Raw genomic sequence first — 16,133 nt, forward strand, 5'->3', positions numbered from 1 at the left:
TAATCTCTGAGTTTAAATCCTTATGTGTCTACACAGGTTTGATAAATTTAGATTTTAAATTTTTGTATGCACAGTTTCTTTATGTGCCTAGTATTATATATCAATATCAGTCATTTCCATGTCCCAAAGTGGGAAGCGGGGGTATGTGAGCTGTGCTCACTTCTACTCTTGTTTTAATAAGCATCCATCATCTTGGCTGGTGCCATCTTTAATACTTGCATGTGATTTCATTTTAGGAAACGAAAAGTTTCCTGCATCAGCTGGCTTTGTTCAAATATAATGTAACATAAATAATGTAATGTAAGCTATGTAGGTATCACACTCTATAGTATATTCAGCAAAATGTTCACATCCATCACAAACAAAATATTTGTTTTCTAGGCTGAAACTATGGACATTATTAGCCCATCACAAGCCGGATTTAGTTTTCCAACGATATTTTATCATTCAACTAATGTACGAAGATATCTGCGACAAAAGGTGGGAAATCATTATGCGATTTTTCTACATTTTGGGAAAGCAGTTGATTGGTTGGCAAAATAACTGTGAGCCTCCTTAACACTCGTGGGGTTCGGTGTAAAGTGAGTACATTGTCACGGATATGTATGTGATTGTAGTGGGATGGTATATACTGTCCACTAAAAACTCAAAGCAAATGTACAAAAAGGATTCCCGCATTACACCAGGATATCGTCAAAGTGTTTACTCTTGTTTGCGGACGAAAACTATATTTCTTTCCAGCACGATTAATGGTATGTATATGAATCCGAAGAAGAGGCCCTGAATAGGCCCCACACCTGCTGACCAATCCATGTTTTCATTTATGGCAATAAAATGTTAAAATCAATAACTTGATCTATCCAATTTAGATACAAAAATATGTGATAAGTTATTTCAGAACTCTATGCTTTACTGTAAGAGTAAGTCATCCCTGATGATAAAGTGTCACCCCTTTTGGTCTTGGGCCCCAAACAGCACGATAAAGATAATGAGTGTGTTTTATTTCATGCCACCTTTAGCACTACTTTAGCTTTTATCACGGCGGGGAGACACAGAAAATTGACTTGACACATGACCAATCTGTAGAATCGAACCCTGGACTTCGGCATGACGGGCTAACGCTTTAACCACTAAGCTACCCCATCGCCCCTGGAGTAATGAAGACAATAGGTGGAATTTATAGTTACTTTACAGACAATCTTAGGTGAAAAGTTTTCACCGTATTCTTGGGCACAGTTGTTTTAAACTAATTGTTCTCACTAGTGGTAAACACATGATGTTTTCGCTTGCAAATATTTGATATCACCCTTTTATCGTAATTTCAGAATACGGAACGAGCGAACGCTTTAACCATTAGGCTACCCCACCGCCCCTAAATAGGAATGCAAAGAAGCTTGATATGAATTGGAGTGAGTGAGTTTTACGCCGCATTCAGCAATATGCCAGCTATATAGCGGAGGTCTGTAAATAATCGAGTCTGGACCAGACAATCCTGGGATCAACAGCATGAGCATCGATCTACGCACATTGGGTGAGGTGAGGTGAGGTGAGGTGAAATTGGGTTTAACGTCGTGCTTGAGAATATTTCGCTCATATGACAATGTGCATGCGTGTGTATGGTGTATGTGCGGCTGCTTGTACTAGCCTAGACTGAAGCTGGTTTTATAGTGCTAGCTCACTGAAATACCATGCCGCAGTGAAGCATGAATACCCCACTCAGACACATTATACTGACTCCGAGCCGACCAGTCCTTGTTTTACCCATTAATGCCGAGCGCCAGGCAGTGACCAACAAGTACCATATTTTAACGTCTTTTGGTATGACGCGGTTGGGGATCGAACCCGCGACCTTCTGCTCTCCGGGCGGACGCTCTAACCACTACACCACGGAGGCGGTTACGCGCATTGGGAACCGAGGACAAGTGTCAACCAGGTCAGCGAGCCTGGCCATCCGATCCCGTTTGTCGCATCTTACGACAAGCATGGGTTACTGAAGATCAATTGTAACCTTGATCTTCACGAGTCGTTTATCTTATATGTAAGGAATATTTAATCATACCGCGTATTGGATTAAAGCAAACGCAGAAACAGCATGAGTATACATTTCTAAGGTCAAGAACATGCTGGAGAGATGGACATGTAAGACTCAATACAACTACATGCAGGGCAAATGACCACCGGAGAACATGTAACAAGTCAAGCTACAGTGTAAGCTGTCAAAACCGGCAGCTGTCCAATTCGGCAAGTTGTCAACACCAGCATATAATATCAGTCCCGTCCGTCACCAATTAATCCTGCGTTGAAACTACATGTATGCCGACAAAGATAATTTAATCTTAGTTCAATATGAGATATACAACAATGTATTTGAGAGTGATAAAACTGGTTCAGTTCTAGTCGTAGGTAACGGTGTCAGCTCTACAATCCGGTACGCTGTGTAAACCGAATATTTTCAGTCCGGATTAGTGCCGGTTTACACAGCTTCCACTGTATTTAATTCCATGGGCCATCAGCTATGTCACTGATGCGTCAAATTTAGAAATGTCCTCCACGAGTCAATTATAAAGCCTTTGAAACCTTTGCTGGGGCCTTTAATGCTGTAACCTTGGCCAAACACTCACGCTAAATTTGTGATTACACTCTTTCAGTACAGTACAGATTCTAGTATTTGGTTGAGTAACCTTCGAGATTCGAACAGGCACTCTCAGAGTATTATCGCCAGCACACAAAGCCAAAGCTCTGACCCACACAGCCGGCGCAGCGTCCATAAGAGAAAGCTTCTGCTGAGAAAGTGTAATCCCTTTCTAAACAGCGTTGTGAATTCGTATTGTAACGTTCCGCGAAATCTTGACAGAAAGAGCATGCTCGAATGTACTTCAAAACTTGTGAAATGTAAACTTAAAATGCCGGAGCTGCTGGAATAACGTTCGACATAGAGAAAGAATTTTGAAGCTGTCCCTCTTGTCGAAACAGATACGTCGGTTTCTGTGGCTTCTTGTTTATTTTAGCTCTTGTCTCCGTGATCTCATGTTTATTTAGTTCCCGTCCCTCAGGTCTCCTATTTATTTTAGTTCCATTCTCTCTGGTGTCTTGTTTATTTTACTTCACGTATCTGTGGTCTCCTGTTTATTTTACTTCACATATCTGTGGTCTCCTGTTTATTTTACTTCGCGTATCTGTGATCTCCTGTTTATTTTACTTCACGTATCTGTGGTCTCCTGTTTATTTTAGTTCACGTATATGTGGTCTCCTGTTTATTTTACTTCACATATCTGTGGTCTCCTGTTTATTTTAGTTCACGTATCTGTGATCTCCTGTTTATTTTACTTCACGTATCTGGTGTCTTGTTTATTTTCTTCACGTATCTGTGTCTCCTGTTAATTTTAGTTCACGTATCTGTGGTCTCCTGTTTACTTTATTAGTTCTGTTTATTTTAGTTCACGTATCTGTGGTCTCCTGTTTATTTTACTTCACATATCTGTGGTCTCCTGTTTATTTTAGTTCACGTATCTGTGGTCTCCCTGGTCTCCTGTTTATTTTAGTGAACGCGTATCTGTGGTCTCCTGTTTATTTTACTTCACGTATCTGTGGTCTCCTGTTTATTTTAGTTCACGTATCTGTGGTCTCCTGTTTATTTTACTTCACGTATCTGTGGTCTCCTGTTTATTTTAGTTCACCTCTCTCTGGTCTCCTGTTAATTTTAGTGAACGTCTCTGTGATCTCTTGTTTATTTTTGTTCACGTCTCTCTTGTCTCCTGTGTATTTTTGTTAACGTCTCTGGTCTCCTGTTTATGTTAACGTCTCTGTGATCTCTCGTTTATTTTACTTCACGTATCTGTGGTCTCCTGTTTATTTTAATTCACCTCTCTCTGCTCTACTACTAATTTTAGTTAACGTCTGTGTGATATCTTGTTTATTTTTGTTCACGTCTCTCTTGTCTCTTGTTTATTTTGGTTAGCGTCTCTGTGATCTCTTGTTTGTTTTAGTTCATGTCACTTCTCACCTCTCATGATGAACAAACTAAATCGTGCCTTGTCCTTCATGAAAGGTATTCTCACCATATGTGATGGTCAGAAAATAATAAAGATCTTAACATTGCATTTGTACCGGTGACATAGCGTTAAGTAAATAATTTCGACTAGATTTTAAGAACATATGTTCATTTTAAAACTTTGATAAAGGCTGACAAGTGATAGGGTCTCGCGTTAAATTATTGGCAGATTGACACTTAAAATATACAAATATGAAATATCATAGGATATGAAACAAAAAAGATACAATCGCTATCATAAATTACGTTCTTTCATATTTAATATACCCGTGAAGGTCCGGGTTAGAATGTGCCTTCAGTAACCCATGAGGCGTTAGAGGCGACTAACGGGATCAATTGGTCAGGCTCGCTGGCTTGGTTGACACATGTCATCGGTTTCCATTTGCGTAGATCGATGCTCATGCTGTTTATCACTGGATTGTCTGGTCCAGACTCGATTATTTACAGACCGCCGCCATATAGCTGGAATATTGCTGCGTGTGGCGTAAAACTCAACTCACTCACTCATATTTAATCGTTCTTTTTTGGCACACATAATGGAAAACCCCACAATGAATCCTGCATTGAATAGTCATGAGGTTGACACTCTTGATACATCGTCAAGAAAAGCAGACTTTCTTTGCACATTATTTACATGTATGTTTCCAAAACCTTGAAAGGCATGCGTGGATGAAGTATACAATTATAAATTTGCTAATTGTGAAAAGTATTTACGTAACTAAAAGGATGTATACTTTTTATGATATGCTCAGTGGAAAAGAGGTACCCTAGGTAACTTCTAGTAAACATGATTCACTTAAACTCTTATTTTTCAAGATCATAGTTCTTGAAATTATGGCTCGAACAAAACACAAATAACAAAACTTGGAAATTGTGAATAGAACTGTATGGAAATGACGTTACACGAAGTGACATTTGATGTTAGCAAGGGATCACATATCCATTGTCTTAACGTCTTCTTTTATTGTGCGTCACCGTTGAATCGGCCAAAGGTGCAACAGGCCTGGGCTGTCCCTGTGCAGCGATAGCTTTGTGACATCAAGGAACCCAGTCCTAACCAGATAGAATTTGTGGAGGAGGAGTCTGGTTCCACACCGGTACACAGCTGAAAAGGATCAACAAGCAAATTACCGATCGAGGCATGCAGAGAGTCTTGTCCTTTCAACAACGGTGACAGAAGCCAAACCCGACATGTGAGTGAGTTAAGATTTAAAGTCACATCGGCAATATTTCAGCCATATCGTGACTAAAACTAGTTCTAAATTCGTAATACATACATATAATATATAAAACCCTGTCAACGAAGGACAGTAAAATTACTAGATTATCACAAAATAAGTCAAAACTAGCTAGCATATATCTTTAAAGGTAGAGAGTTATTTTTTGACAATACAATGTAAAAATGGGCTATTGATCGCCATCAACTGAACGGAGATCACCATACCAGGGACCTTTGGGAGTTACATTACTTTTGCAACCTGTATGGATCCTAGCTGGATTTATATCATCCTTCAGCCGCTGGCGATTGTAGTCGAACTTAGCCATAATTTAAAATCACAAAATACTACGTTTAAAGAATTTGGTAAGTTGAAATTTACTTACGTACCCTCTCAAGAGGACAATAATTTTACAATACTTCAACTCCCTTTGAGGGTACAGCCACTAACAATCTAAGTTACTAATCTAAACTACCAATCATTAAAGTACATCTATCTGCAGAAGCAAACCTCACATGTACCCATGTGGGGAATCCAACCGGGGTTTTCGGCATGACGAAACACTGAAACCAGTAGGCTACCCCATCACCCCTGAACAACAATGAATAGTCATGTTGTCAGGGAATAGGGTTTAACATCAGTAAGTGAGTGAGTGAGTGTAAAGACAATATTTAGGATGGACGAGATTTTTTTCATTTTTGAATTGAATGGCGAAGGAGTGGATAGGTCAGTGAGTGGGCCTAACGTCATTTTAAAAAGCATTTCAATTATATCACGGATGACAAACAAATCCCTATAACCAGCCGTGACTAAGGGACGGAACTCTATGGATAGATACCTGAATGGACGCGTACCATTTTTATCCCGATTGACACGAAAAGGAATCAAGCAATGTCGGTAGCAAACTTACGGCAACGGAGATTCCAAAACCCTCTTGTAAGGAACTGATGGGGAGATTTCGGAATGTTTTCGTCGGCACAGTTTGGCTGGGTTGAATGGTGAATGTTTCCAAAACACCATTGTTGTTTCCAACGCTGAACGGGTTCCTACTGTGTAAGGTAAATAAATGGTAATGTTTACATTGTACCATAGAGGTGGTCATCCTCGATAATCTCCAGGGTATACGTCCGATAAATCTCCACTAGTACTAGTGGAACGTATATCCTGGAGATTATCGAGGATGAGTGAGAGAGTGAGTGAGTTTTACGCCGCTTTTAGCAATATTCCAGCAATATCACGGCGGGGAACACCAGAAATGAGCTTCACACATTGTACCCATGTTGGGAATCGAACCCGGGTTTTCGGCGTGACGAGTTAAACGCCTAAACCACTATAGTCCGTCAACCTAACTTTTGGAACACGGTGTTTTACAAGTTGCATTTAAACAACAAAAGGTATCCAACTTTTATTCAATCAGTTAATAATGATATCTGTAGACCTAATCGGGTGTTGAATTGCTAAACTTTACCTCAACTATTAAAGATTTTACTTTCATATAAATATAACTATCACATAAAGTTTCTGACAACAACAACATTTTCACAAGGGAGAACTGGCAGGTACTGGAATAGCTATCAACAATGTCGCAATGTGTGTCAACATGTTATGTACATGCATGCACGAGCATTTCAAGGGGAGTGTTTGTGACGTCACAGCTATTTTTCGGGTGTCGGCAAGATGTTCTCTCAAGATGCACAGGATATAGTTAAGAGAGTGCATGCGTTTTTCAAAAAACCATTTATTTCTCTGAATTGCTTCACGAAACGTACACTTCATGCTACCAAGTTTCAAGAACAACGGTTCATCGCATTCTATCCCTTGACAATGATGCAGAGTCTGACACTGAAACCCCGAGTGGGTCGGGGAGCATCTCAAAACAGCCTAAGAAAGGGAAACTGGATGATTTTGATAGACGAGTAGTGAGGATGTAATTCGGCGTTTACACAAGTTGAATGAGGCTATATCTTCCACTGACTGACTGACTGAGTTTAGTTTTACGCCGCTTTTAGCAATATTCAAGCAATATCACGGCGGGGGGACACCAGAAATGGGCTTAACACATTGTGCCCATGTGGGGAATCGAACCCGGGCCTTCGGCGTGACGAGCGGCTATATCTTCCAGAAAGTTGAAGAAGATACTTCAAGATGACCAAGATATTCACGTCTCCAAGTACACAACATGGAAGTTATTGATTAAATATGGATACCGCTTCAAAAGACCGAGCAACCCAAAGTTGGCATTCTGTGAAAGGGGCGATATCATAGCAATTAGAGCTCGGTATCTGAGGAAGATACATCAGATGAGGGAAGAAGGAAATCGTGTGGCTTGATGAAACGGTGGTAAATGCTAACCATACTTCTTCTTACCAATGGCAGCATCCAGATGCAGAGAGCAACATAAGAATACCTCTTGGAAAAGCAGACTCATAATCCTTCATGCTGGCTCTCGCTTGGGATTTTCTTCCTGGATGTGATGTTGTTTTCAGGGCCAAATCCAAGGATGGAAGGGATTACCACAGTGAAATGAACTCTGCAGTGTTCACTGAATATGTGACTGAACAACTGATTCCAGTGTAAACATGATTTAGTTCCGAGTAGTAAATGTTCCGGTTCGGAATAAATGCCGTGAAATAGAGAATGGATGACACGAATAAAAATTCCGCACATACGGCAAATATTCCATCGAACAGGAACAAATAATGTAGGCCTAACCTATTCCAGTCATTATTGAATGCAAAATGGACTCGTCCAACTTGTCAACATCCATGATTTCTGTAGCCCGAAATACACGTGAATCATGTTAGATCTAGGTGAAAATCAAATTAACAAGTGGCCATTTGCCACACACTGCAGGAAGGTGCAACAGACCGATTATGGAGGCAGAGGAATACACTGCTCCAGTAGAGTATATTTGTGAAAACAAATGCAAGGAATATGCCACAGAAAACAAAAAAGAGGGAAGCTTGTGATAATTAGTGACCAGAAATTAGCAACTATCAGAATGTGCCATATTGATCACTGTAGGTTTACCAAAACTGTAGATCAAATTAAAATACAACGATATTTGAACAATTCTTCAGTATTGTCCGGATTTCGAACAGGACCCTATCAACAGACATGTAGATATTTTACATACATCATTGAAATAATAATTTGAAATAGATGCTCAGATTTTTAAAGAAAGGTGAACCATATCTAATGCCAGTTTAGGTTGTCCTATTACACAACCACCGATTTATGATGTTAAACAAATTTAAGGTTTAGCTTGTGATTAGGTCGGGCCTAACTGCCACTAAGTGAATGCATGTTATCAAATATTGTGATGGTGTTTATTTGGATTTTTTAAAATAGACATTATTTAGCGCTATTTTGTATAGCCATAACAAAAGATGAAACCAATGCCCACAATAAAGACAAATGATGCCACTGATGACAATACTGTATTGAGTCTTTTATTAAGGAACTTTCACACATGATAATTGCTTCTTGATAGCCACAGGATTTGTTCCATATGGAACCATATGGAACAAATACCATAGGGGAGAATCCTTTCTTCCTTTCGCTCCCCACTAAAAAACACGCCGCAATTTGTAAGCCCACCCCAACAAACAATACCCTCTTTAAGACACTTTAGGATGTGTGTGAAAGTTCCTATTTACCCGGAATAATTCTGTGTATGCGGAACGAAATAATTGTTCCGCATGCACTATTACAGGAACAAATATTGGAATAAAAAGTTCCAACGGAACTTTTACTATGGGGGAACCAAATCTTTTTTACACCATCACTGGTTGACCATTCTGTGATCGGAATGGACAATGCACCTTATCACAGCTGGGTTGACCCCCAGGATAAGTGTCCAACCTCGGCTTCGAGAAAGGGAGATATGATTGCTTGGTTTGACAAACATGGCATCGAACATCCATCAAAATCAACGAAAGTAGAGTTGTAAGATTATTCTTACCAAAAAGCAATCACCTATTTATCAAATTGACAATCTCCTTAAACAACATGGTCATGAAGTTGTACGTCTCCCACCCTAACACTGTGACTTAAATCCGATAGAACTTGTATGGGGCCACCTTAGAAAACAAGTTACACAGAAGAACAAATCGTTAAAGTTAGCCGACGTATAACGTATTGTGATTGACGAAATTTCTAACGTCCCAGCAGATTTGTGGAAAACTTGTGTAGATCACGTTTTGCAAGTAGAAAAACAATATTGGCAAAATGATGGTTTGCAAACAGAAACGGCCACACCATTGATCAAAGATTTGGACTCAGAATCAGACTCTGACATAGAAGTCGGGGCTTCTGGCACATCTGAATCCGAATCTGAACATTGATATGTTCTCATAATATGGCAATTCTTCACCTTCTCGCCTTTGTAATATTATGATGTTTGATAATTATTAAGTAATACAATTTCCTATGTAAAATCTTTAATAGTTGAGGTAAAATTTTAGCAATTCAAGACCCAATTAGGTCGTCAGATATCATTATTAACTGAGCGAATAAAAGTTGGATACCTTTTGTTGTTTAAACGTAACTTGCAAAAATCCGTGTTCCAAAAGTTAGGTTGACGGACTATAGGCTACATCACCGCCCCTTATCGAGGATGAGAGGTGGTAAATATGTCATAATGCGTGTGAAGTCAAACAATTTTTACACTATATACTACATGGCATTGATGGCAAAACATATTTGATACAGGAGTTTAAGATCATGCTGTATGACTACATCATGAAAAGTTGAACATAAGACTGACTGACTGAGTTTGGTTTTACGCCGCTTTTAGCATTATTCCAGCAACATCACGACGGGGGACACCAGAAATGGGCTTCACACATTGTACCCATGTTGGGATTCGAACCCGGGTTTTCGGAATGACGAGCCAACGCTTTAACCACTAGGTTACCCCACCGCACCTTGAACATTAGAATGTGATACACCTATTACAAGGACGGTAATCTGGGCCTAGATTTTCGAAGCTCTCTTAGCGCTAAGATGGTCGTAAGTTAATGTTAATGTTGGCACTTACGACTATCTTAGCGCTAAGAGAGCTTAGAAAATCTAGGCCCTGGAGTCGAATTTGGCACCAACAAAGCTATCCGCTGTATAGTTATCCATAAACCTTTAACGCTGTACTCTTCGTGATATATAATAATTTATAACATAGATACTGAAACAGTGAATGACATGTTTTGAAAATAACGTGGCACAAAACAAATGGTACAGTTTGAGTCATGTCATTCACCACAGTTTGCTTGTGCTTTCGCACTCAAATATCTCCCATGTCAGCCTTCAATGTTTCGTCATTATTGCACATAAGCAATGCTATAACTGTGTCAGGCTAAGCTGTAACTGGGAATCCATACAGGTATTCCAATTATAATGCGACAACGATTCGTCTTTATAGACATCGGTACCTTATGAGAATATCCCCAAGATTAGCAGCAGTGCATCCACCCGTGTTAGATCCTCCCCCGAGTGCTGTCAGAACGATGTTGGCCGTTCCAGAAGCACCAGCGCCAGTCGTGACATCCACAACCAGTTCGGTTTGGACTCCAAGCTAAAAAGCAAACGGCAGTTTAGAAATCATAAAAATTGTTTATATGCATTCTTACCTGTGAAGATCTTGTTTTCAGTAACCCATGCTTGTCGTAGCAGGCGACTAACGGGATCGGGCGGTCAGCCTCACGGACATGGTTGGCACATGTCATTGTATCCCTAGTTGCATAAATCGATGCTCATGGTGTTGATCGCTGGATTGTCTGGTCCAGACTCGATTATTTACAGACCGCCGCCATAGAGATGGAATAGTGTTGAGGGCAGCATAAAAATAAATCCACCAGCCAACCAACCAATCAAGCAAATGAATGTTTGTGTTCTTTAGTGCCACACACAGCATTATTCCAGTCATCTAACGACTGTCTGTAACTATCGAGTCTGGACCAGATAAACGAATGACTGACACCATTGATATACGCAATTTGAATACGATACGACAAGAGTGGATTGTGAAGATCTTTACGAACACAAGTAATTATAGCCCTCATCATGACTCATTAACTCTGACAGGGGACTCTATGAAAATTTCCGCTGTACAATGAGAGATGAACTATCTATACATTTGAGAATTGATGAAGACGGTAGTCAAGTTATGGGCTGGGATAGATCTTTGGAATATATTTTTAAACAAGAGAGTACCAGGGTATATACCAAGAAGAAATTCTTGCGCACAGTGTAACAAGATGATCGTTTCTCCCCAAACAAATGTTTGCCGGACCTGTTGGGTGTCTTTAGTATCGTCTATGAATCAATGAATATGTACGTTTTGAAACACTGAAATAGGATATTTTCCGTCTCTTGAAAAAACATCACAAGGTCATCAACGGGTGTCTATCACCAATGTCAATTCTGGCAATGTAATACGTGAAGTATCAGTAATATGATCACGGCAATGTCATAACGAGTCTTTAAATGCCATTTAGAAGTGATGCACATCAGCGCTAATTAACTGTTAAGTGTTGGTTTCCATTTGTCCTTTAACAATCACCCATGAACGCCAGTTAACTGTTGGCTTCCCTTGTTTAGACTCCATCTTTTTTTGTCTATTATTCTTACATGTACATATATATGTTTTGTGTCTCAAAGCATTCATTCATCCGATGATGGAGTAAGGATATATTCCGAAACGTTGTGTTCCTCATAATAAAGAAGCTGACATCCATGAAACTCTCTTCCATAATATAATTACAGGCAATGTCCATACGGGCAATGATATAATTTAAGTATCAGTAATATGTTCACGGCAATGTCCATACGGGCAATGTAATAACTAAAGTATGAATAATATGATCACGGCAGTTTGTCAATGAGGGCAATGTTATAATTTAAGTATCAGTAATAGGTTCACGGCAATGTCCATATGGGCAATGTTATAATTTAAGTATCAGTAATATATTCACCGCAATGCCCATACGGACAATGTTCTAATTTAAGTATCAGTAAAATATTCACCGCAATGCCCATACGGGCAATGCTATAATTTAAGTATCTGTAATATATTCACCGCAATGCCCATACGGACAATGTTCTAATTTAAGTATCTGTGATATATTTACAGCAACGTCCATACGGGCAGTGCTATAATTTAAGTATCTGTGATATATTTACAGCAATGTCCATACGGGCAGTGCTATAATTTAGGTATCTGTGATATATTTACAGCAATGTCCATACGGGCAATGCTATAATTTAAGTATCTGTGATATATTTACAGCAATGACAATACGGGCAGTGCTATAATTTAAGTATATGTGATATATTTACAGCAATGTCCATACGGGCAATGCAATAATTTAAGCATCAGTAATATGTTCACGGCAATGTCCATACGGGCAATGTTATAATTTAAGTATCTGTGATATATTTACAGCAATGTCCATACGGACAATGCTATAATTTAAGTATCTGTGATATATTTACAGCAATGTCCATACGGGCAATGCAATAATTTAAGCATCAGTAATATGTTCACGGCAATGTCCATACGGGCAATGTTATAATTAAGTATCTGTGATATATTTACAGCAATGGCCATACGGGCAATGCTATAACTTAAGTATCAGTAATATGTTAACGGCAATGCCAATACGGGAAATGTAAAAAGTCAAGTATCATTCAAAACTTACGAAAACATTAGTGAGTGACCTTCGAAGAGTAGCAGTGAATGTGACGCCCGTTCCTGCAGTGTCGACTGATGTACACACAGCAGTTGATGCTGAAACAAAATATAATTTAGAAAGTTAAAATTGATGACTTCGACAAGTGTTTAGAGGCGCTGGATTAGACAAGAGGTTAAAGCCTTCGCTAATCACACCGAAGGCTCGTACATGAAAATATTCTGTGAAGTCCATTTCAGATACTCTCCACTCTGGACAACTACCAAAGGCCTTAACAATCTGACTCTTTTAGAGTTTATTAAGTAAGTGCACATTCAACGTTATTTAAGTTTTAAAAAGTTACAATTGATGATTTCGACAAGTGTTTGGAGGCTTTGGTTTAGGCAAGAGGTTAAAGCGTTCGATAACCACACCGAAGGCTCGTACATGAAAACATTCTGTGACGTCCTTTTCTGGTACTCTCCACTCTGGACAACTACCAAAGGTCTTAACAATCTGACTCTTTCAACGTTATTTAAGTTCTATCATGTTGTGACAGTATAAGATAGGGTGAGAGCCCGCAGCCACTCATGTTTGATGCTCTGGAGAAACCGATAGGGTGAACATATGGATCATACTAATTAGGATGCGCAGATCCTTTCAGTTCCAAGTGATGTTTCTTTGTAGCGAACTGTGGCGCCACAGACAACCTGCCTGTCTGTACCCACATGTGAGGCTTACACGTACGGTATTTTAAATACTATTTGACATTTATTGTCAGTGTCACTAGATATTAAACATATGCATTTTCAGTTATTTACAAACTGGATCAGTCACATAATATCGATGGTTCCTTTTGAAATATACACTGACCTTTTCACAAAGAACGTACCTGACTGAGTATTTCCACCGATTCCACCGATTCCACCGATTCCACCGATACCACGGTTCAAGCCAGGGGTCAAACCAGGCGTCAAACCAGGCGTCAAACCAGGGGTCAATCCTGGGGTGAAACCAGGTGTAAAACCTGGGCTAAAACCTGGGGTGAAACCTGGGTTGAAACGTGGTGGTAAGCTAGGGACGCGGATCCCCAACCCAGCTATTCCAGAAGCTCGGGCCGCGCCAAGTGCTCGTGCTGATAATGAAGCTGGTCCTTGGCGTCCCCAAACCGGGCCAGATTGTCGAGAGTTGTCTGCCCAATTGCCAGATCCAGGTTGTCCAGAGTTACCTCCCCATCCTCCTTGTGCATTATTGGCTCCCCAACCTGTAGGACCGGATCCTCCGCTTGAACCAGGTTGGAAAGGTCTTTGGAATTGTCCCGATGTCTGTTGCAAAGTGACCAAAAGCCCCAAAGAGACAACCAATGCCAGTTTAAGCCCTGACATTTTTCACCTATAAGAATCAGAGAACGAATTGCCAAAGTCATTTTCTTGAATCGATGAAGAATATGCGATAAATGTGACACGACAGCAAAACCCCTGGCAAACACATCCCTCGACAACAGCAGCGATCACTGCATGACACCAACTATCATGATGTCATAAGCATGTGTTACTATTGTAATATGAGTGAGTGAGTATGGTTTTACGCCGCTTTCAGCACTATTCCAGCAATATCACGGCGGGGTACACCAGAAATAGGCTTCACACTTTGAACCCATGTGGGGTCAAACCCGGGTCTTCGGCGTGACGAGCGGACTTTTGAAACACTAGGCTTACCCCAACCCAACACACACACACACACACACACACACACACACACACACCCCATGTGTTCATTAATGGCTGTCGATCAGGGACAACACCTGTTTTTTTTATCCTGTCCCATGGGTAGCACCCGTCGAAAAAACATGAGCTAAGTATAAAATAATACTTCTCAAATTTACAAACGATAAAATATTCTACTTAAAAGCGAGTAAGATCCATCGGATTCTTTCATATTTACATGGGGAGGTGGGAGAGCCTAGTAGTTAAAGCGTTTGCTCTTCACGCCGAAGGCCCGGGTTCGATTCCCAACATAGGTACAATGTGTGAAGCACATTTCTGGTGTCCCCCGCCGTGACATTGATGGAATCTTGCTAAAAGCGGCGAAAAACCAAACTCACTCACTCATATTACAATATTAGTTAATATGCCGACTAATTGCAGTAATATAAAAGAATCGAACTGCTGTGCCAGATTAACCATAGAAATATGAATTCAGTCGAGTTGACCTTTAACTTCTTTTGATTAGAATATATGCATCAGTGTCTCAAACCGTGCGAAGTAAAACCGACATTTGAAAACATCAAAAATTAATTCCAGTCAAACGGCTATGTTCACAGACCGGTAACAGCTTACCTTCTTCTGAGATGACTTGCCGCCGTTGTAAGAGACGTCACGAACGTCGCATGATTTTTATGTAGCTTCAAGGGATGTCAAAAAAACATTTCTCAGACATCAATCAAATATTATGCATTTCACCGGAAGTGGGCTGATACTTGTACATTACATATTTATCATAATTTGCTTTGTACTGTCCACTTGCATGTTTTCTCATTTATTTACCTATCGTTGAACTTGTCTATCTGATAGGAATATTAATCAACTGATTATATCTATGTATCCCATTGCATCGTACTATCATATACTACCTGTATTGTTATTTCTTAGGATTATATTATTGAACTGTTAAAACATCTATAATTACAACATGTGATTTATTGCGCATTGCTTGTGTTGGAATTTCACATTGAGGTTGTGTACTGGTGTGATATGTAAAGGGTTTTTATCTGAGTTGATCTAAATATAACAGTTTGATTATATATGATAAGGAACGTAGACGAGAGGTGATTGTATGTTTAACGAAAATCGTTGTGTTTTCCCTATCCACAGCTGTGTGTGCCATAAGGGTGAGTGTGAGTGAGTTTGTGAGTGAAACACACTATTGTACTGTGCGTGTCCCTTTTGACACCCGTGAAGGCCCGGGTTAGAATTGATCTTCAGTAGCCCATGTTTGACGCAAGAGGTGACGAACGGGATCGGGTGGTCAGACTCGCTGACTTGGTTTACACATGTCATTGTGTCCCAGTTGCGTAGATCGATGCTCATGCTGTTGAACACTGGATCGTATGGTCCAGATTCGATTGTTTACAGACTGCCACCATATAGCTGGGTACTGTGTATGCAGCGAATATTTACAATCATTCCAGATTCGCAT

General features: G+C 39.9%; 1 long non-coding RNA gene across 1 annotated transcript; it reads right to left on the reverse strand.

Annotated features, from left to right (window-relative positions):
- Positions 1–6,215: 6,215 nt before the first annotated feature.
- LOC124285887 lies at positions 6,216–13,042 on the reverse strand. The gene is made up of 3 exons (XR_006900898.1): positions 12,966–13,042; positions 10,698–10,840; positions 6,216–6,317 (listed from the first exon to the last, which is right to left on the reverse strand). It is a non-coding gene; the product is annotated as an uncharacterized LOC124285887 (long non-coding RNA).
- Between the last annotated feature and the right edge of the window lie 3,091 nt (positions 13,043–16,133).

Source organism: Haliotis rubra, unplaced genomic scaffold (assembly GCF_003918875.1).
Source record: "Haliotis rubra isolate DU_JTF1 unplaced genomic scaffold, ASM391887v1 Scf37, whole genome shotgun sequence".
Taxonomy (NCBI): Eukaryota; Metazoa; Mollusca; class Gastropoda; order Lepetellida; family Haliotidae; genus Haliotis; species Haliotis rubra.